The sequence below is a fragment of the Rhincodon typus genome, chromosome 1, assembly GCF_021869965.1.
Source record: "Rhincodon typus isolate 14 chromosome 1, sRhiTyp1.1, whole genome shotgun sequence".
Lineage (NCBI taxonomy): Eukaryota > Metazoa > Chordata > Chondrichthyes > Orectolobiformes > Rhincodontidae > Rhincodon > Rhincodon typus.
The window spans coordinates 58,448,815-58,471,693 of NC_063332.1; the positions used below are offsets into that span (position 1 = coordinate 58,448,815).

The 22,879-nt window shown below is 40.2% G+C and overlaps 1 protein-coding gene across 1 annotated transcript in view; it reads left to right on the top strand.

The window, feature by feature from the left end:
* Positions 1–22,879, top strand: part of LOC109923322 (integrin alpha-2-like) — a 147,438-nt gene that overhangs the window by 14,629 nt on the left and 109,930 nt on the right. The window lies entirely within an intron of this gene.

Genomic DNA, 22,879 nt, shown 5'->3' on the forward strand with positions numbered 1-22,879 from the left:
AGTGGGATGTTGCTTGTAGGAAAGGCATACACTTCTTTAACAAATGATTTCTGATTTGGAACAGCTTTAGCTTCCTTATATATTATCATGTTTCCAACATTTTCTGGGTTGGAGTGGAGTGCAAACCCTGTTTTCTGTTGGTTTTCCTTTCCTCCCTTCACATCTATTTGATCTCTCTTACCTCCTTGCTCTTCAGAAAGCAGTGCATTCTCCACACGTTGTACGTGGCTCCCGTAGTTATTCCATCTATCTTATACCTCTATATTCCTGCTTTCAGTAATGCTGCAAACATTTCCCTTCTGGTTACCTTTTGTTTCATCTTTGAACCTATTCCATCTCCACCTTGTTGTCCCTGTTTACCACTTGCTCGGGTGGGCCTCACTCTTTGTGTACCAGCCTCCACATCCTCGAACTGTCCTAACAACAGACCTGCCCCACTGCCTGCCCCTGGGCTTGCCCTAATAGGGCTAACAAGGCACCTCTCATCCAGCCTGGACCACTTCACATTAGCCAGCTCCTCATTCCGGCTGTGAAAGCTTCCTGGTCTGGACACTGAAACCGTGGTGAATATATACCCACTTGCATAGCCAAATAGCATGTTCTCCCATTTTTCAACATCGCCTTCCCAATCTATCAAGGAAGTGTACTTGTTTCCTACTGTTAGTGTCAGTGCATTCCACAGCAATCAGTTCATCCTATGTTTCTAAAGACACTATTTACATGTGAATCAGCACTTAGTGCTCCCAGATTCCCTCGCTCTCTGGCAGTGCCCTGGTCCCACGACCGCATCAGCCAAGAGGCCAAGCGTTCGTCCGACTTCTGTTTAAAGTGTGACCTCAAATCCTGCAATTTGGACATAGAGTAACCTATCACTATTCTTGAATTTTGTGGGTTCTGTCCTCCTATTTGTTTTGCCTTATTTGTTATTGGGGGTTGTGCTAATAGACCCTTTCCTGAGTACAGCTCTGGAGGTGGAGCATCCAATTCCCTTTCCCCGTCTGTCCATTCAGACTGTAAATCAGATGAATACCAAATGTCTCCATCCCAATGGTCAGGGTCCCAACGTGAGATTAATAACGCATGAGCTTTGACGGGGTCAACTTTGCGATTGTGCCATTTTGCTCTCTTTTACTGTTGTACCATTGTCATATGGCATACTATTTGGTTCTGTTTTCCCTCTGCCTTCTAACTCTATCCTGCTTCTGTTAGGATAATATTATGCTGTTCTACCGCTGTCAATGAGGCCTCAAGCTCCCTGTTTTTGGCCTGGCCCTCTTCCAAATCCCTATATGTAGAACGTTAAGCTGTTAATAATATCCATCCCATTTGCGGTACACTTGCTTTTGGGGAAGCCTGCCTCCCACAGGCATCTGTGTACGGCAGCATATATGAATAATTCTCCTTTCTCTCTTTTTACGGTTATAACTGTCCATCGTTCTTGCGGGAAGTCCTAACTGTGCTAACAAATTAGCTACAGCTCCAAATCCGGAGACTGCCGGAAGGTCTCCAGAGCATTAGGTTGCCTTTCCCTTCTCTTAAATATTTTCCTGTATCCCATCCCTCGTCACCAAAAATGTCTTGGAACACGACGTTATCCAAACAGTCCTTTTCAGGTTCTGGTAAATATAATTGAGAGAAGGCTCATCTAACAGAAATTTGCTTAAATATGAATGATTATGAAGTAAGAATAAATGATTATAGTGGTAATAATAAATGAATAATAAATAGAAGAAAAAAGGAAAAAAAAACAATAAGTCTCACACCCTTCCAAAAAAGCAACAAGTTTCACGCCCTTCTACCCGTCAGGGGCCTCTCAACTGATGGCTGGTCTGGAGGCTTAGATTCATTCCTGGCACTGTTCATGATTCTGAGCTAAAATGAAGTCCCGTGCCTCGGAACGAAACTCTCTCTCTCTTATACAATGTAACAAACAGCCAGGACAAAGAAAGCAGATACAGATATTTTGTTATAAAATAAGACATATTAATATATCTGTTTTATGAATAAATTATTAGTCAGGCAAAGCAATTTTAATTGAACAAGTCATAAAATGCTAAAGCTCTAAAAGATAGTGGATTCAAGTTGAAATTCACAGATTCATATAAATCACAACATTAGGACTTGATTGACATGATTGAGGTTGAATAGTGGAGAGATCACCGGAGAAGTGCTATGCATTGGATAAGATGTTAAACTGAAATCCTGTTTGCTAGTTGGACTCATGGAGTCACAGAGGTCTACAAAAAGAACCTTTGGCCCATTGAGCCTATGCCAGTCTAAAACAAGCACTTAACTCTTCTAATCCCATTTTCCATTTTTTGGCCCATTGCTTTGTATGCCTTGGCATCGCAAGTGCATGTAAGATCCGACAATGCAACTTATCCTGGGCATCAGATATTCCTCCAAGATAAGTTTCAAAAATAAATGAACTTGCCATTACTTATATTGTTTTTTTAGATACTTGGTGTAAAAACTAACAGCTGCATTTGGTCACATGAGTACAGTGACAAACTTCTAAAAAATAATTCATTAATGGTAAAACATGCCAAACTGTGCTAAGAACATGTGATACTTGTTGGATATATATCTTCATTTGTGAAACAATCTCATAGAAATTTAGAACATGTTTATTGTGGTGTATTCATCAGAAATTGAAACAGGAGCAAATTGTTCTGTTTCTACTTTGAGATATTGTATTGGTTAGCTAAGTTGGCTGGATGGCTGGTTGACAACGCAGAGTAATACCAATAGTATAAGTTCAATTTCTGCTCTGTCTGAGGTTGCCATGAAGAATTCCCTTTCTCAATCTCTGCCCTCACCTGAGGTATGGTGACCCTCAGGTTAAACCACCACCAAACACCTCTCTCTAATGAGAGAACAGGCCCATGGTCTTGTAAGACCTTTACCTTTATTGGATTAATTTTAGCTATATATTCATTAATCTCCTGATAATTCATTGTAGTATGTACCAGTGATAGTGTTACATTAGATCAATTATTAGTGGAGAATGACTGCCAGCTATTTTGTTGCCACTTAACTACGTATTCACCCCACATTCAAAGATGAACTTAGTGCAACAACTAGCTAAAACCTAGCTAGATTTTTAAAAACTTTAGATCATGCCTATTTTAGTCTTGCATTTTCTCTAATTCTTTCAACTATTCACTAGACGAGCAACGATTGGAAAATACCTAATAAAATTTAATTTCATAACTTGCAGCACGGAATGAGACCATTCAAGCTAGCTTTCCATGAAGCAATTCATTCAGTCCCACTCGACTCCAGCAGCTCTGCGAGTTAACTTCCTTCAATCGCACATCCAATCTCCTTTTGAAATCATTGATCCTTTCTGCACCTACCACTTTTGGGAGCAATGAGTTCCAAGTCATTGCCACTTGCTGCATATAAAATGTTCTTCATGTTTACACTATATCATTTGCTCAAAACCGTAATCCAGTACCTCTAGGGCCAGCGCTATCAGTTAATGGGAATAGTTTTTCATTGCATACCTTATCCAAACTTGGTCATAATCTTGAACATCTACATCAAAAATCTGCCCAATCTCCTTTGTTTGATAAAGAAAAGAGATTTACCAGGCCAAAGGCAGACATGCAAAACAATAGCTGCGAAGAGAGACTATAAAGTTTAGCATGAGTACATTGGAGCAGAGGCTGAAATTTAATACTGTCAAGAATTTAATACTATGTATGATTTTAATAAAATATATAGGAAAAGACTTTTTCATCTGGTTTTGAAGTCAACAATACAGAGATCACTATTTTAAAATAATCAGGATGGCCCGGAATTTCTTGATGTGATTTACACTGCTTCTGCATTATTTAAATAAGTATTGCATTCATTACTGGTCTGGAGAAGATATATATTTACATTAATTTGCATTTGTGTGAACAGTGGTACAAAACTAGAGCAATCAGCTATTCTAGTGCAAGGCTTCTTTGCAGTCGATTATCTGTCATTTACTATTACACTTGGAGTCAGTTATGAATGTTCCAGTGCTATCTGTGCCCTGAGTACAGCAAGGAGTAACATCAAGCCCAAGGAGAAGAATTTGTAATTTTGGGTTCATCACACTTCCTGGAAATGGCTGCCCCAATTGCTCAATGAAAGAACCTCTATGCCATTCCAGAACTACTAACACATCAGAAATTGTGAGAAAATTTAGTCTGTAAGAAAAAGTGGGTAAAAAAAAAGGGGAAATTTCTTCACGTTGAGTTTTGGGAATGTGAAATCCTTGTGAAAAGTGAGTGGAGGAATAGAATTGATTTGGCATTGCTCTAACAAAGAGCAAACATAGATATAATGGTCTCCTTCTGAGCTGTAAACTTCTGTTGGTTCTCTAAAGAGATTGTACCATTCCAAAAGGGAAGGGAACATACCCAAGGGTTAGATCTCTCCTGGGACTTTGGCCACACTGATCTTATACTGCTGTCACTGACCTTATAATCAGATTTGGTAACATTATAATGAAAATGAACACGTTACATTACTGCTTTCAGTGGAGATATCAAGTAATAGGATTGACCACCTTCTCCTGTGACACCGTAGAGACATTGACATTTAACAAGAACTGACTTTTACAACTGGTGGCCTGAGTCATTCATTTTACTCTTATATGCAACAATGTTATAAGACTTGCAAGCAGAAGTTGTCTATTTTCCTGCTGTGCTGCTCAATATTATCATAACCAGAGTAATTGTAATTTTCTTTTAATTTATTCATGAATGAAGGGTGTCACTGGCTCGGCAGCATTTATTGCCCATCCCTAATTAGCCAGAGGGTGTTAAGTGTCGACCACATTGCTGTGGGTCTGGAGTCACATGTAGGCCAGACCAGGCAAGGATGGTAGTTTCCTTCCCTAAAGGACATTAGTGAACCAGATGAGTTTTTCCTGATAATCGACAATGAATTCATGGTCATCATTGGACTCTTTATTCCAGATTTTTTTCTAATTACTGAATTCAAAATCCGGCATCTGCCATTACAGGATTCAAACTTGAGGCTCAAGAACATTATCTGAATCTTTGGATTAACAGTCCAGCAATTATACCACTAGGCCATTGCCCCCTTCACTTTCTACCTCATCCCTCAATAACCCTTGACTCGCTCATAGATCAAAAATCCAATATTCAGTGGTGAAATTTTAAAATAGCAAAGAAGAAAATAATAAAATTGCAATTTAAAGTTACTGCTTGTTTGCAAGGTTATATGAATTTTCTGAACTGAAGTGGTTTCCAGCATGCAATTCGCATTGTATGTTGCTACTTCACAGTTTTCAAACGTGCTATAAGCAAATTAATTCAAATCCTATGTTTCCATTGGTGTTCAGGGTGGTAGTCGAAATGTGCAACTTTGTGGAAGTGGCTTTATATTTTTCAACCCTTTACTGCAGAAGTATTAAATGCAAAGTACAACCACCAGTACAGGTCAGTGAGGTTCAATGGTCTGTTTTTGTGCTGTATCTGTATGTTATTTTATGTAATGTCAGGACAGATTATGTGCACTACCACAAAATGGAGGAAGGATTCTGCCAGTCAAGCTGCAATTGTATCACGACTGTATTACTTTCATGTCTCAACATGTGTGAAACATAAATGCTAGTTGTAGAGCAGTTGCATTTAATGGCCTGTTTTTGTGTTATAGATTCTATGCAGTTCTGTGCAGTGCTATCATAGAATTCAGACAGAACTTTGCTACAGACTGACACCTCAAGATATATCTTTCTTGACTGTTTGCTCTTGATAAAGCAGCACCAAAAGCAATTAAGACCTATTACAGCATTCAGTGTTGGGTGCACTAGGGCAGTGTTTGTTTTCCCCAGCATAAGAGCATAGGTTCTCTACACATGCTCATTCTCCCAGATATCAGAGGAGCATTGCATCTAGTGAAAAAGCAGTAATGAATGTGGTTTCACAACATCGGACATGCATGGTTGTTTTGTACTGGTATTTATCCGCTGGAATCTACAGAGGACTCCAAGAAATCAAGATAAACAATCACTTGCTTTTGAAATAATTTTGTGAAATATAATTGGTAACTGAAATCAGCCTCAATTTTATTTTCTTGAGCAAACAATTTATTTTTCTGCTGGTGCCATATAGCCCTCAAACAAGCAAAAGACTTGCAGCCTTGTGCACGTGCACCCTAGCGAAAGTGGTTCTGCAATATAAAGATAATAATTAGAAGCTTCCTGCATTGAATGATGTATGTGGCAAACAAAGCTCATGCTTATGTCTGTGTCCAGGTTTCCATCCTGTCAGCAGAGACTAAACAGCTGAGGAAGACCCATCTACATCAGGCAGCATTGGCCAGGACAAAGTACTACATTAGTCGGTGGTACTAAAGTTGTATGGGTGTTGTAATCAGAGAGCACAGCTCAGCAATCATAGGCTGAGTTGGACAAAATGTAAAACCTATAAAATTCTAACAGGGCTAGACAGGGGTAATGCAGGAAGGATGTTCCTGATGACCGGGAAGTCCAGAATCAGGGATCACAGTATAAAGATATGGAGTAGGCCATTTAGGACTGAGATAAGGAGAATTTTTTTTTACCCAGAGTGTGGTGAGCCATGGAATTCTTTGCCACAGAAAGAGATTGAGGCCAAAGCATTGAATGCTTTCAAAAAGGAATTAGTTCTTATGTAGTTCTTTCTGCTAAAAATATGGGAAGAAAGCAAGTACAGGGTATTGAGTAAGATGTCAGCTGTGATCAAATTGACTGAGCACAACCTACTCCTGCTGTTATTTTCCATGTTTCGATATATAAAATGGTTGAACAAATTATTGCAGAGAAATTCTCCATGTAGGAAGAAAAATACAGCTTGATTCCATGAACTGTATTGAAAAAGCTCAAGATGAAGCTGAAGAAGACCTAAGAATCTGAGTGGATTCAATAATAAATGTGTCCAACCAATGAAGGCAGCAAAAGATAGAACAAGTTAGACATTAAATAAAAGGGATCAACAATCAAAGGAAATCACGTTCAGGCTGTAGAATGCTCTGACCAGACTGCAGCTTGAACACTGTAGCTAATTCTGGTCACTGAGACACTGGTGAGATTTTCCCGGGGGCAGGGAGAGAAGAGGTAAAATAATGTATTCCTCTGTCAGATTAATGATACATTTCTTTGGAATGTGCAGGAACAGAGTTCACAAAATATCTCTGCAAAGACAATCTAGTTGTAACTTGTTGCTCGTGCAGTAAAACTATGAACAGCCTTATTTATCAAATGCACTCAGCACATTTTTGTGCAAGTAAGGTTTTAAAATCTTCCACATGCTATTTCTATGGATAGACAAAACAATCTATAAATAATGATTGCCTAGCATTCTGTATTGGTCAGCACAAATGGTCAAATGCTACCTGCCATGATTAAGTTGGTAACCAAACTGAAAAATTAAGAAAAGACAGTAATTACAATGCTTTTTAATTGCCCTCTACCATGGCTATATTTTTCCTGCCATTCATCTCATCCTTTATCTCTTCCAATACCCAGTTCAAAAGTAACTTACATCTTCAATCATTTTACACAATTTAAACACATTCAAATTCAGTATTGAAACAGAGCAATCAAATAAACTCACTTTCCTCAATGTGTTAGCAGAGAAATCTGGCAATGAAGTCTCTACTGCTATCTAGTGAAAGCCAATGTTCACCAGTTGGAATTCCTACAGTTCCAAGGTGACCCTATTGGCAACCTCATGAAAAAGGTCCAGGCCATCTTCTCATTTAAGCTGAATGCAGAGATAGGGAATATCTAACCTATCCTGCTAATCTGAATTTTAAGGAGCAAGTTGGCCACAGTGGATTAGAAAAATACATTAAATGATTTGATGGTGGAGAGGCAATTGATAATCGACAAAGAAATGCTACAATAGCTATAACAGATATACATTCCTCTAAGGCTTGAACACCCAAAAGGAAAAGTGAATCACCATATTCGGCAAAAATACTTGAAGATTGCTTTAGATCAAAGGAGGTGGGTTATATGAAAGCCAAAAATAGGGTAAACCTGACAACTTGGAGCGATTTATCAAGAAGCAAAAGGGAGCCAAGAAGCTGATAAGCAAAGTGGAAAAAAGATACAAATGCAAGCTAGGACAGAACAAAAAGGCAGACTGTAAAAGCTTTTGTTGATATATGAAAGAAAAAAGATTTGCATGGAAAAATGTGTGTGCATTACAAGGAAGGGCAGAAGAATTTATAGTGGAGAACACAGACATGGTGGAAAACTAAACAGTTATTTTGCATCTAACTGCTTGGAAGAAGATACAGAAAATTTATCAGAAACACAAGATAACCAATCGGCTTGTGTAACTAAAGAACCAGAAGAAGTTAATATTTGTAATGAGCTAAAATTGGTTAAAATTAGCTGAAAGAATTAATAGGATTGAAGGTTCATAAAGCATCTGAACCAGATGAGCTTATTACCAGATTGTTAAATGAAGTAGCAATAGAGATAGAAGATACATTTATGCTTATTTTTTCTATAGATTCAGAAAAGATTTCTGCTGACAGGAAAGTAGCAAGCATAACCCTACTATTGAAGAAGGGAGAAATAGGGAGAATAGAGAACTACAAACTTGTTAAACTGATGGTAATTGATGAAAAAATGTTAGAATCTAATATAAAAAAATTGAGGACTGAACATTTAGAAAATAATCGAAAAAATGGGAAGTCAACATGGTTTTATGAAGGGAAAATCATATATGACAAATGTGATAGCTTTTTTGAGGATGCTACTTGTACAATAGACAAAGGAATACCAGTGGATGTGGTGTATTTGGATTTGAGGAGCCTCCTGATAAGGTCCCATACAGGAGGTTAGTAAATAAAATTAGAGCAGAAGGAATTGGGAGGAATGCACGAGTACTGATTGAGAATTGGTTAATAGAGAAAAAACAGAGTAGACCATTCTCATGATGGCAATGTGGTACCACAGGAGTCAATGCTGAGTACAATTCACAATTTATACAAATGATTTGGAAGCAGGCACCAATCATATAATTCCAACAGCACAGGCCCAATCTTCTCAACCTCTCCTCCTAAGGAAATCCCTCCGTACCTGCCATCAGCCTAATGCACCTGCTCCTCCTCCATTAACAGGCATTTTTCCTTTTTGAAATGGAAGTAGACGTTAGTTCTGTTGGTTGTCATGAAAGCTGTTTGGTTCTGAATAATTGGCTGAGTTTTTCAATATTCCCTTCAAAAGGTGTTCTAATTAATTGAAGATCTGTTGATAACTTTACCAGCTTTTATGAACATGATAACTCTTTGATGTGGTTTCTTGTTTGTTCATGGATCTAATAGTCATTTAAAGGATTGGAACAATTCTTTTCCTTTGGATCTTGAAGTGTTATGTGAATGATAATGAATTTGAGTTTAAGGTTTCCTTAGACCTTAAGTAGTCTGATGCTTCCCTAATTATGTTAAAATACTTTCAATTTCCATTGCATGACTACTCTAAAGTGTACATATTACATTCAGGATAAGTGGCCATGGTAGATACATGCCGTCATGGAAGAACATGGGGAGATAAAGGTGGCATAGGAGATGTGCGATGGCAGGGAGGATGGGTGGGATTTGAGGGACGATGTTTAAATTATGTTGGGAACTGGCTTGTTTTGTTGTAGAAATGAAGGTAGCCTTGTAATTGGGTTGCCTCCATTCCCACACCAATTACACCTCTTAAAATGCAATGCAAATCCAACACCTATCTGAAAAGCCAAAAATCCCTTGTAAAGGGATATGGATCGGCTGTGCATTTTGTGAGCTGTAAAAATGCACGGGATTGGGTTTTCCCAGACCAAGAGGAAAGTTCAGCTTATGGCTTGTATGGTTTGTATGAATGATCCCTATTAATAATTGAATACGTGATGAATTCCCTTTTGGGAATACACATATTGTAGCAATTTTATGCCAAGATCTTCTCATTTATTGCTTTCTTATTCTTCAATGGAATCATTTGGAGGGTCAGAAAATAAAAGCAGTAGTGTGTTTCCAAACCAACTTGAATGTTCATTCAGGCCGAACTGTGGCAAAGAAAACAACAGGCAATGCATTATTAAAAAAAGACTAGATATCAAATATATTTGTTCTTTGTTACCTGAAGTAGTTTGTATTAGGCCTGCTGGGCTTGAAAAATTGAAGTGTACTGAATCTATCTGAAATACCTATGTAGTAAAGTTTAATATTTGTTTGATACAAACTAATCTACAACAGTAGCTGAAAAGGGAACGGTTTTGCTTATTTTCTGCGGGTCTATAGTAAAAACATTGATTAAGATTCCAATTGCTTCTGTTGATCCTTCAGTTAGAATATGAGAGGAAATAATCCCAAGTTGTCAAAGAATGTCTGGGCCTGAAGTCATTTGCAATTGTGGAACTGTTGAGTTCAATTAGGAGAATAATAAGATTCAAAATGTTTCTCAGTTCTTGGCAAAACTGGAGAATCTACAAAAATACACAACTTCTCTGGGTTTCTTGAGATTGCAATGTTTTGAACAAAGTGTTCACACAGAAAAAATCTGTTAAATGGCAGCCTCATGTCACAAATTAGAAATTACAGGCATCAGTATTGACACTAGGTGTGGATTAAACAGAGTGCACAAATATATTGGAGGTGTGGAAATATTCATGATTGAAGTTCAAATTAAAGTTAGGTGTCATGGTCACATTATATAAGACCTTTTAACAAAATGTTCAAGAATGTGCTTCTGGATTGGAGGCAACATTCTATTGGAGTCAATAAAAGAAAAAGAAACAAAGAGAGAAAAAGAAAGATGAATTATGAGATACAGAAATAAATGAAAATCAGCAGAATTGACTCACATGATCAATGAAAGCATAATTGAGATAATCAATCAGTTTACAGAGCAAGCTAATTAAAAAAGACTGACAAGAGCAAGTCAGAGAATGAAGTAACTCTGAAGAATTAAATTGCATTTATTTCAATGCAAGGGTCTTACAGGTAAAGCTGATTAATGCAAGGCATGTTTGGGAACATGGGATTGGGATGTCATACCTCTTACAGAAAATTGGCTAAGGAATGGACAGGATTGGCAACTCAGCGTTCCACATTTTAGATGCTTTAGGAAGGATAGAAAGGAAGGCAAGAGAGGACAGGGAGTAGCATTTTTGATCAAGGAAAATATTGCTGCTTCTAGAGAAGATATTTCTGAAAAACCCGTCCAGTGAAAGTATATGGGTTAAAATTTTAAAAAAGGAATGTAATGATCACCTTGATGGGTTTGTATTACAGGCCTCCCAGTAGTCAGAGGGAAATTGAGAAACAAATACATAGAGAGACCTCAGATAATTGTAAGAAAATTAAGGTTGTAATAATGGGGGCTTTACTTTTCCAAATATTGGCTGGGACCACCATAGTGTTAGAGGTTTGGATGGTGAAGAATTTGTTGAATGTGCTCAAAGAAGTTTTCTTTATCAATATGTAAATGTTCCTATCAGCAAAGGAGCAAAACTTGACCTTCTCTTGAGTAATAAGGCAGGACAAGTGAGCGAGGTTAAAGTAGGGGAACACTTTGTGCCTAGCTATCATAATTCTATTAGTTTTATGATGTTCATGGAAAAGGATAAGACTTCCATAAGAGTTAAAGTTTTTAATTGGACTAAGGCAAATTTTGATGTCATGAAACATGAACTTTCAAAAGTTGATTTCAGTAGACTTTGCAGGTAAGGGGATATCTGACAAGTGGGAGGCTTTCAAAAGTTTGATAACTTGAGTTCAGAGCCATTTTGTTCCTGTTAGAGTAATAGGTAAGGCTAATAGGATTAGAGAACAAAGAATGAATAAAGATATTGAGTTTCTAGTCAAGAATAAAAAAGATTCATATTTTAGATATAGACAACTGAGTTCAATTGAATCTCTTGAATGGTATAAGGAGTGTAGGGGCATTCTTAAGACGGAAATCAGGAAGGCAAAGATGGGATATGAGGTAGCCTTGGCGGATAAAGTTAAGGATATAAGGTTTACGAAACAAGGAACAGAAAAGGCTCTAGAGGGATACAAGTTATCCAGGAAGGAGCTGAAGAAAGGGCTTAGGAGAGCTATAAGGGGGCATGAGAAAACCTTTGCAGATAGGATCAAGGAAAACTCCAAGGCTTTTTACACGTATGTGAGGAATAAGACAATGACCAGAGAAAGGGTAGGGCCGATCAAAGATTGTAAAGGGAATTTGTGCACGGAGCCTAAAGAGATAGGAGAGGTCCTTAATGAATACTTTTCTTTGGTATTAACAACTGAGAGGGACGTAGTTGTAGAGGACGACCGTGTGAAACAGGCTGGTAGGCTAGAGGAGGTCGATATTAGTAAGGAAGATGTACGAGGAATTTTGAGGAACTTGAAGATAAATAAATCCCCCGGGCCTGATGGGATTTATCCGAGGATTCTATTGGAAGCGAGGGAAGAGATCGCAGGGCCTTTGGCGATGATCTTTTCGTCCTCATTGTCCACGGGTATAGTGCTGAAGATTGGAGAGAGGCAAACATCATTCCCTTGTTCAAAAAAGGGAATAAGGATAACCCCGGAAATTATAGGCCAGTTAGTCTTACGTCAGTGGTGGGCAAATTATTGGAAAGGGCTGTGAGAGATAGGATTTATGATCACTTGGAAAGGTACAGTTTGATTCGTGATAGTCAGCATGGATTTGTGAGGGATAGATCATGCCTCACAAACCTTGTTGAATTCTTTGAAGAGTGACCAAACACGTGGATGAAGGTAGAGCAGTGGATGTGGTATACATGGATTTAAGTAAGGCGGTTGATAAGGTTCCCCATGGTAAGCTCATGCAGAATGTAAGGAGGCATGGGATAGGGGGAAATGTGGCAGATTGGATTCAGAATTGGCTGACCCTGAGAAGACAAAGGGTGGTAGTGGACGGAAAGTATTCAACATGGTACTCAGTTACGAGTGGTGTACCACAAGGATCTGTTCTGGGTCCTCTTCTATTTGTGATTTTTGTAAATGATTTGGATACAGGAGTGGAAGGGTGGATTAATAAGTTCGCGGACGATACGATGGTGGGTCGAGTTGTGGATAGTGCAGAGGGCTATTCTCGGTTACAAAGGGACATTGATAGGGTGCAGAGCTGGGCTGAGAAGTGACAGATGGAGTTTAACCCTGAAAAATGTGAGGTGATTCATTTTGGAAGGACAAACTTGAAAGCAGAATACAGGGTTAACGGAAAGATTCTTGGCAGTGTGGAGGCGCAGAGGGATCTTGGGGTTCAGTCCACAGTTCCCTAAAAGCTGCCACCCAGGTGGATAGAGTTGTTAAGAAGGCCTATGGTGTGTTTGCTTTCATTAATAGAGGGATTGAGTTCAAGAGCCGTGAAGTTATGCTCCATCTGGAGTATTGTGTCCAGTTGTGGTTGCCTCATTACAGGAAAGATGTGGAAGCGTTGGAAAAGGTGCAGAGGAGATTTACCAGGATGTTGCCTGGAATGGAGGGAAGGTCTTACGAGGAAAGGTTGAGAGAGCTAGGGCTTTTCTCTTTAGAATGACGAAGGATGAGAGGTGACTTGATAGAGGTGTACAAAATGATCTGAGGTATAGATAGAGTGAACAGCCAGAGACTTTTTCCTCGGGTGGAGGTAGCTATTACAAGGGGGCATAGTTTTAAAGTGAGTGGAGGTAGATATAGGGGAGACGTCAGAGGTAGGTTCTTTACTCAGAGAATGGTCAGGGCGTGGAATGCATTGCCGGAGAGGGTAGTGGAGTCGGCCTCATTAGGGGCATTTAAGCGGCTATTAGATAGGCATATGGATGATAGTATAAGGTAGGGGTGGAGGTTCGATAGATCTTAGGATTAAGGTAAAAGTTCAACACAACATCATGGGCCGAAGGGCCTGTACTGTGCTGTACTGTTCTATGTTCTATGTTCTATAATCCAAAGATATTCTACAAGTACATTAAAAGTAAGAGAGCAACTGGAGAGAGACTCATGTCCCTTAAAGATTAAAAAGGTTGCTTTTGTGTTGAACCTCAGGAAATGGGGGAGATAGTAAACAAATATTTTGCTTCAGATTTTACTGTGGAGAAAGAAATGGAGGCTAGAGAATGCAGGGAAATAAAAATTGATGTTTTGAAAACAGGTTACATTACAGAAGAGGAAGTGCTAGAGGTCTTAGAAGCTATAAAGGTGGATAAATCTCCAGGACCTGATCAGGCCGAGTAATCCAGTTTGGGATTGTGGGCAGTATGGACTGGTTGGACCCAAGGGTCTATTTCCACGCTGTATGACTCGATGACGTGAAACAACTAAAGTGCTGAAGGTCATTCAGTGGGTCTGGCAGCAGCTCTGGAGAGAGAGAGGTGGAACTAACGTTTCCAGTCTAATGTGACTGTTCTTCAGAAAAGTTTCTTCCAAATAGTGGATAGACAGATCTAATGGTACATTTTGCAGTAAAATCTGAACTGAATGGCTCTGAGAACATTCTGAAACTGAAAGCAGTGTAATTAGAATCAAAGAATGATGTTAGTGGAGTATGCGATTTCAGGGAGCAAAGTAATGTAAGAGGAGAAATGACATTGAATTTTCCTTGGCTGCAATGTGATTAATCCTTACCAAATGAGGAGTGTAGAAGATGTCAGTAGCACCACTAGGTGTTCATGAAAAGGACCAATCAAGCAGATGAAATCAAGGTAACATTTGTCCAGACAATCTATTAACTGCTCCTAGGAAAACTGAAAACAGTTTGGCTGAAGTCATACCATTGTCAAAGAAAAATGGTTGCAGTTGTTGCAGACATATTGGCATGAGTTTCCATGAACATACCTGGGATTGGTTTTATGGAACTCATAATGGGAGACGCTTCCAGCACACCCTATGGTCCTTTATAGCCCCATGACAACTTTCTGCAAAATCATGTCAATATGTGCCCCTCATCTACTACTTTTTGTCCTTATATCCACTATTCTCATCGGATATCCAACATGAGTAGATCTCAAGACCCATGCTGAGATTAAATACATTTAAGTGTTAATTCACTGTTTCAAATAAAAGCAACTCAATGAAAAATAAACATTTGCAACATTTAGCTGAATTTAATCCCTTACAAAGTAAGCATTGGAAACCATAGCCCCATTACAGTGTTTAAAATCACTTGGGATATATCAATCAAACTGTGAAATTAGAGGTATCAAAATATGATAATCAAAGATTATACAATCTGTCATACAGCACTAATCCATATCTCCAGATTTGTATCAACAGAATAAAGAAACAACAAACACAGATTTTTTTTTTCTTTATTCATTAACGGGATGAGGGCGTCGCTGATCAGGCAGCATTTATTGCCCATCCCTGATTGCGCAGAGGGCAGTTAAGAGTCAACCACTTTGCTGTGGGTCTGGAGTCACATGTAGTCCAGACCTGGTAAGGATGGCAGTTTCCTTCCCTAAAGGACACTCCAGACCTCCAGTTTTATTTTCACATATTTAATGGACAACAATTTCAAATGCCTTAACAGCTTGGCGGTTCCTTTTGATACTTTCAATCAGTTTAAACATTTTTGACACGCATTGATGTTTACCTTTAACCATCTGAATGGGAACCCACTTCTCCTAAAGGTCACATAGCTTTCTGGAAAGGAAAGAGTGCCATTCAAAAGGATGCCATAGCTCTTCCAAAAGACTCCAACCACTGTAGACATTCTCTTACCAGGTCAAAAGTATTTTGGGCATACCATGAGTGAAAATTGAATAAGCCAGATGCTGGTGCTTTTTAACACATGTAGCCACCTCTGTGAACTGTGCAAATTGAAACTTCGCCCCATTTCCTTCCTTGTGAAAATGATTGGGGTGTTTTGGAGATGGAAGTCAGGCATCCAGAACTATTTTGCAACAAAAGAGAGGCTGTCAGCTTTCACTAAAATTCAAGCTATTGTCTTACCCTAGGACATTGCTGCAAGGTTTCTCAGGATAGTGTCCTCGGCCCAGCCATCTTCAATTGTGCCAACAATGACCTCATCTCCATCATAACATCAGAACTGGACAGTTTTCCAACGTCTACACTGTGTCCGTCTTCAGTGGCAGTACCATTCGAGTCACACTGTTGTAAGGTGATAGCCTTTTATTTTGAAGAGTCAACTAGCCACCTCCCGTTGACATTCAATTGCATTGCCATTAATAAGTCTCCCCAAGATAACATCCTGAGGGCCTGAAACACCTTCAGAATTTCCATATCTATGGCACATAAAATGAAGTCTGAAACTGTGTATTCTTCACCAAGTGATGTCAGTTTATATCAGCTCATATGTATTGGAATCTGAGAGGGAGGAATTCCGTCACAATCTATTTTGCATTTGTGTTGGTGAGGCAGTGAGATAGTGGCAATGTCACTAGGCTATTAATCTAGAACTCCAAATACGAGTTCAAATCCCCTGTTGATAGTGAAATTTGAATACAGCAAACATTCAAAGTTATTAGTGTAACCACTATCATTTGTTGTAAAGGCCAATGTGGTTCAGTGATATCCTTCAGGAAAGGTAATCTGCCATGCTTACCTGGTCTGGCCTATTTGTGACTCCAGACACTCAAAATGGTTTACTCTTAACTACTTATCTTTACACAGAGAGTGGTGGGTGCATGGAATGCACTGCTGGCGGTGGTAATGGAGTCAGATACATTAGCGACATTTAAGTGACTCTTGGATAGGCACATGGATGATAGTAAAATGCAGGGTATGCAGGGTAGTTTGATTTTAGAGTAGGATAATAGGTTGGCACAACATCGTGGGCCGATGGGCCCGTACTGTGCTGTATTGTTCCATGTTCTGTGTTCTACTGTTTACTTGGGATGGTCCAGCTAGTGATGCTAACATCACTTGAAAGAATGAGAACAAGCTAACAAGTGTTTATCAGTTTAAAACAGTATGGTTTCCAGCCCTTTTCTTTTGAAGACTAGCAAATCTCAGTCATGGAATTAACTCAGATCCAGTCCAGAACAAAGCAATTTGTTAGATTAGTATGTTATGCACCACCTTAAACCTCACTCCATCTCTGCTGGGAGACCATTCCTTTACTGCTACTCAGTCATAATACATTCCTCAATCTCACAATCCTGTCTAAGCAGTGAAAAATTTTACGACCCTCTGCTCATATATTAATATTTAATCCAGGACCAATTACCTGTCATAACAGAATTGCAGAATGAAAGGACGTAGAAAGAGATCACTTAACCTAACATCCTTGTGCCAGTTTGTTAACACAGTAACTTAATTGGAACCATTATCTTGCTTTCTCCAGGTAAATAGTTGCCCTTCAAATATTTATTTAATTCCCTTCTGGGAGTTATTCTTAGACAGAATTGACCAGGCTCGAGCTGACAGATTTTCAGTTAAGAGGCCTTATAAAATCATCCAGTTTGCCTTTCTGCCACACTTTACCTGACCCACCTGTTCTGAAGTTTAGGGGGCGAGAGTCAGATGAGGACTGAGTCTACCCAGCTGCCGTTGTCCTAGTTGAGGCTCTCACATGGTTGTTATAGAAGTGAAGGAGGGTCTGAATCCTGATAAGTCCCTTAAGCAGACCCAATATGTTGATCTCATCTAGATCTGGCAATAGAACAGTTTAGGTTCTTGAAAGGATATGACCGACTATCCAGGTCCTCCTCATAGTCTCAGTCACAATATCTGTCACATCAGTGTCACTGGTGCAGATAGTCCCTGGGTTGGGAACAGGTTCCATAATTGATTCTGATCTGGTAGGCAATGGCCGAGTGGTATTATCACTAGATTATTAATCCAGAAACCCACCTAATGTTTTGGGGAGAGAGATAGTAGGAACTGCAGATGCTGGAGAATCCGAGACAACAAGGTGCAGGGCTGGATGAACACAGCAGGCCAAGCAGCATCACAGGAGCAGAAATGCTGACGTTTCGGGCCTAGACCCTTCATCAGAAAATCAGAAAAGTTTTGGGGACACAGGTTCGAATCCTACCACAGCAGATGATGGAATTTGAATTCAATAATTAGAAAACAAAAAGCCTGGAATTAAGAATCTACTGATCACCATGAAATCATTGCCACTTGTCGGAAAAGCCCATCTGGTTCACTAATGTCTTTCAGGGAAGGAAATCCGCCACCCCTCACCTGTCTGGCCCACATGTGACTCCATACCCACAGCAATGTGCTTGACTCTCAATTGCCCTCTGAAATGACCCAGCCCTAGCAAGCCACTCAGTTGTACCAATCGTTACAAAGTCTCAAAGAAATGAGACCGGACGGATCACCTGGCATCGACCTAGGCACCATAAAAGACAATGGCAGAAACAGCCCTGTTGACCCTGCAAAGTCCTCCTCACTAACATCTGGGGGTTAGTGCCAAAATTGGGAGAAACTGTCTCACAGAATAGTCAAGCAACAGCCTGACATAGTCATACTCACAGAATCATACCTTACAGACAATGACCAACATCACCATCCCTGGATATGTCCTGTCCCACCGGTAGGACAGACCCAGCAGAGGTGATGACACAGTGGTATACAGTCGGGAGGGAGTTACTCCAGGAGTCGTCAACATTGACTCTGGACCCCATGAAGTTTCATGGCTTCAGGTTGAACATGGGCAAGGAAACCTCCTGCTGATTACCACATACCTTCCTCCCTCAGCTGATGAAACGGTACTCCTCCATGTTGAACAACACTTCGAGGAAGCACTGAGGATGGCAAGGGCACAAAATGTACTCGGGGTGGGGGATCTCAATGTCCACCACCAAGAGTGGCTCGGCAGCAGTACTACTGATCGAGCTGGTCAGGTCCTATAGGACATAGCTGCTAGACTGGGTCTGGGGCAGATGGTGAGGGAAACAACAAGAGGGAAAAACATACTTGACCTCATCCTTACCAATCTGCCAGCTGCAGTTGCATCTGTCCATGACAGTATCGGTAAGAGTGACCATCGCACAGTCCTTGTGGAGACAAAGTCCCCCCTCACATCAAGAATAACTTCCATCGTGTTGGTGCCAAAATTGGGAGAGCTGTCTCACAGACTAGTTAAGCAACAGCCTGACATAGTCGTACTTGCAGAGTCATACCTTACAGACAATGTCCCAGACACCACCATCACCATCCTGGGATACGTCCTGTCCCACCGGTAGTGTCCCACTATCACCGTGTTAAATAGGACAGACTTTGCACAGATCTAGCGACTCAAGCCTGGGCATCCATGAGGCACTGTGGGGGGCCATCAACAGCAGCAGAATTGTACTCCAGCACAATCTGTAACCTCATGGTCCGGCATATCCCCAACTCAACCATTACCATCAAGCCAGGGGATCAACCCTGGTTCAATGGAGTGTGCAGGAGGGCATGCCAGGAGCAGCACCAAACATACCTGAAGATGAAGTATCAACCTGGGAAAGCTTGCAAACATGAACACTTGCACGCCAAACAGCGAAAGCAGCAAATGAGAAACCAAGCTAAGCGATCCCACAACCAATGAATCAGATCACTGAATCCCCAAATAATCAACATCCTGGGTGTTATCATTGACCAGAAACTCAACTGAACTCACCACATAAACCCAGTGGCTGCAAGACCAGGCCAGAAGTTAGGAATACTGCGGCGAGTATCTCACTTCCTGACTCCTCAAAGTCTGTCCACCATCTACAACGTACAAGTCAGGAGTGTGATGGAATACTCCCCACTTGCCTGGATGAGTGCAGCCCCAACAACAGTCAAGAAGCTTGACACCATCCAGGACACAACAGCCCACTTGATTGGCACTACATCCACAAACATTCACTCCCTCCACCACCGACGCTCAGTAGCAGCAGTGTGTATTATCTACAAGATGCACTGCAGAAATTCACCAAAGATCCTCAGACAGCACCTTCCAAACCCATGACCACTTCCATCTAGAAGGACAAGGGAAGCAGACATATGGGAACACCACCATCTCCAAGTTCCCCTCCAAGCCATTCACCATCCTGACTGGGAAATATATCACCGTTCCTTCACTGTCACTGGGTCAAGATTCTGGAATTCCCTCCCTCATAGCACTGTGGGTCAACCCACAGCAGGTGGACTGCAACAGTTCAAGAAGGCAGCTCACCACCACCTTCTCAAGGGCAACTAGGGATGGGCAAGAATTGCTGGCTCAGCCAGCAATGCCCATGTCCCAGAAATGAGTGAAAAAAAATCAATTTGTTGGCAAGTCAGAACGCAATGCAGAACTATGTAAAATAGCTGTTCGTAAGTACAGGGATTGTTTGTATGTCATATATTGAAAATTACACTCCTGTATGGGATCGCATTCATAAGAAGAGCATCCATAAGTCAGACATTCATAAACCATAGACCCCTGTACCTCGTTGCTAAACTATAATACGTCACAATTTTTTAAGACAGGAGCTACTTCTGATTAGGCAAGCAAGTGATTTACCTGTATCAGACCGGAGTAATCGGGCACAATAGAATCAGTACCTTTAAATCAAAATGGCAGTAGATTGGTAAGCAATGATGTAGGCTGCCCCATGTAAGATGGCAGTCAGTGATAAAAATTAATGGCTAACACATAGGGTCCACTGCCTATTGTTTCCTCAGAGCTGTGTATTCTCACAGGTACCAAACTGTCTTGTGTAGACTGTACACAAGTTGGCATCTTTAAGTTGCCGTGCAATTTTTTTTTAAAGCGACCAGGCATTGAAACAAATTACTGCATACTCCAATAAAATGAATTATGGCTGACATTAGATCTGGCAGTAGTTTATTGTTCTACCCATTCTTTATTTAAAAGAAATGCTTAAGTCATACTTTTCCAACACATTATTTAGGATGGCATGGAGTAGCAGTGGTTTATAACATAGATGCATTTAAGGGGAAGCGAGAAAAGCACATAAGGGAGAAAGAACTAAAAGGAGTAGGTGGGAAGAGGTTCTGTGAGTAGGTGGGAGGAATATAAACATTGAAAGGGACCTATTGATAAGAGTGGTTTCTTTGCTCTAAATTCAACATTTATTAATGAAATTCTAGAATGTTTATGTTTATGACCACTTTACTGCCAGAAAAATTTATGTAGAGATCCAGGACATCAAATGTAGCTTGCAAAGAAAAGAAATAAGAAAAAAAAATCACTTTAGAAATTCACCACAAAATACTGAGTACCTAAACTTTTTGGCCTAAGTTTAAGCCCATTCAGAACTATTGTAAATGCAAGTAAATCACAGTCTCGTGTCTGCGCATACAGGGGCTGAATAATGTTGATAATTGGTAGAAGGTTTCAATGAAAGTTTCATGAAAAGCAACAAAAATCAAGATATTGAGGTGGAGTGTAAAAATGATTCATTTTCTCTTACATCCTTTTGCTTCAGAATTCTTTGGGATGAATTATTTCCATGGATAGATTTGAGGGCTGTTTCTTAACAGATGGCCCAATGGAAATGGTAAGAATATCAGGATTAGATAGTGTGTATGAATGTATCATCTTGCTCTTTATTTGTTACCATATTTGCTCAACCTTACACTGAGTGAGCCAAAAGCCCACTTAAATCAGGCAAGTGCATTAAAAGTTTATGGAAGTCCAGTCGCTCCTTCAAATAAAAGATGCATACAATTTGAAGGGACAACTGAAATCTGCTTACACACTCTGCCGTTTATAAAAAGGAAGCATTTGCATGGTTTAGGAAACTGAAATCCAGCAAAGCCCTTGAGGAATATAAAGGAAGCAGGAAAGAACTTAAACAAGGAATTAGGAGGGCTAAAAAAGACCATGTCTTTGGCAAGAAGGATTAAGGAGAATTCCATGGCATTTTATACATATATTGGGAGCAAAAGGGTAGATAGGGAAATGGTAAGATCACTTACTTTATGCTTGGAGCTGTAGGAAGTGGATGAGAACCTTAATGAGTACTTTGTATCAGTACTGACCGAAGAGAGGAACATGGATGATAGTAAGAAGAGGGAGAGGTATTTTGATATTCTAGGAGTTGTTGATTGTGTTCTACATTCCATGTTCTATTTAATTGTTTTACAAAAGAAACAAATGCAAAGTTATAAAGAACTTTTTCAGGTTGTGAGTTAGTGTAAGAAATGCACTGTTTTGAAGTGTGTAGGAGGCAGGATCAATCAAGGCATTCAGGAAGTTCCGGGGTGACTCCGGCCCCAGGCTCGCAAACTGGGCCAAGGCTCCAGGTCCACAGCTAGGCCCAGGTGTCTAAAGGAGTAGAAGCATCGGCAAAAGAAACGGATGGTGAATTGGCGGCAGCATTTGGAGGAGCGTCAGATGAGGATCAGGAGATACTGCTTCCACAGACCCATGGCTTCAGCTAGCATGCGCAAATGACGGCAGTCGCAGGAGTGGAAGTGGTGGAGGCCCGTAACCAAGAACTCAGAGCCCATTATAGATACCCAGCAGAGACTGGAGGAGCAGCAGAGGACGAGCAAGAAAAAGAAAGAAAGATGAACTCTAATACAGTAAGTAATACAGTGTGGAGCTGGAGGAACACAGCAGGCCAGGCAACATCAGAGGAGCAGGAAAGCTAATGTTTCGGGTCGGGACCCTTCTTCAGTGTTTCAGTGTTTCAAGATGGCGTCAGTGCATTGCTACACTTTGTGTATAACACACGAAAGCACTTTTCACTGGATTTTTAATATACATATGACAATAAATCTAAATCTAAAATGATGAGCAGGGTTATCTGGAAAAGGCTGGAGATTGGCACAGAGTTAAAATACTCAGAGAGCCAGTACAGACATGATGGACTGAATGGTTTCCTTCTACACCTTAACAACTCAATGCTTCTCTGATACAGATCACTGTTTCCCTGGGCTCCACCTCTTCCACAAACACAACTCCTTCTACACTTCTGGCTATATGTATCATCATGCCTACCAGATCAGCCTG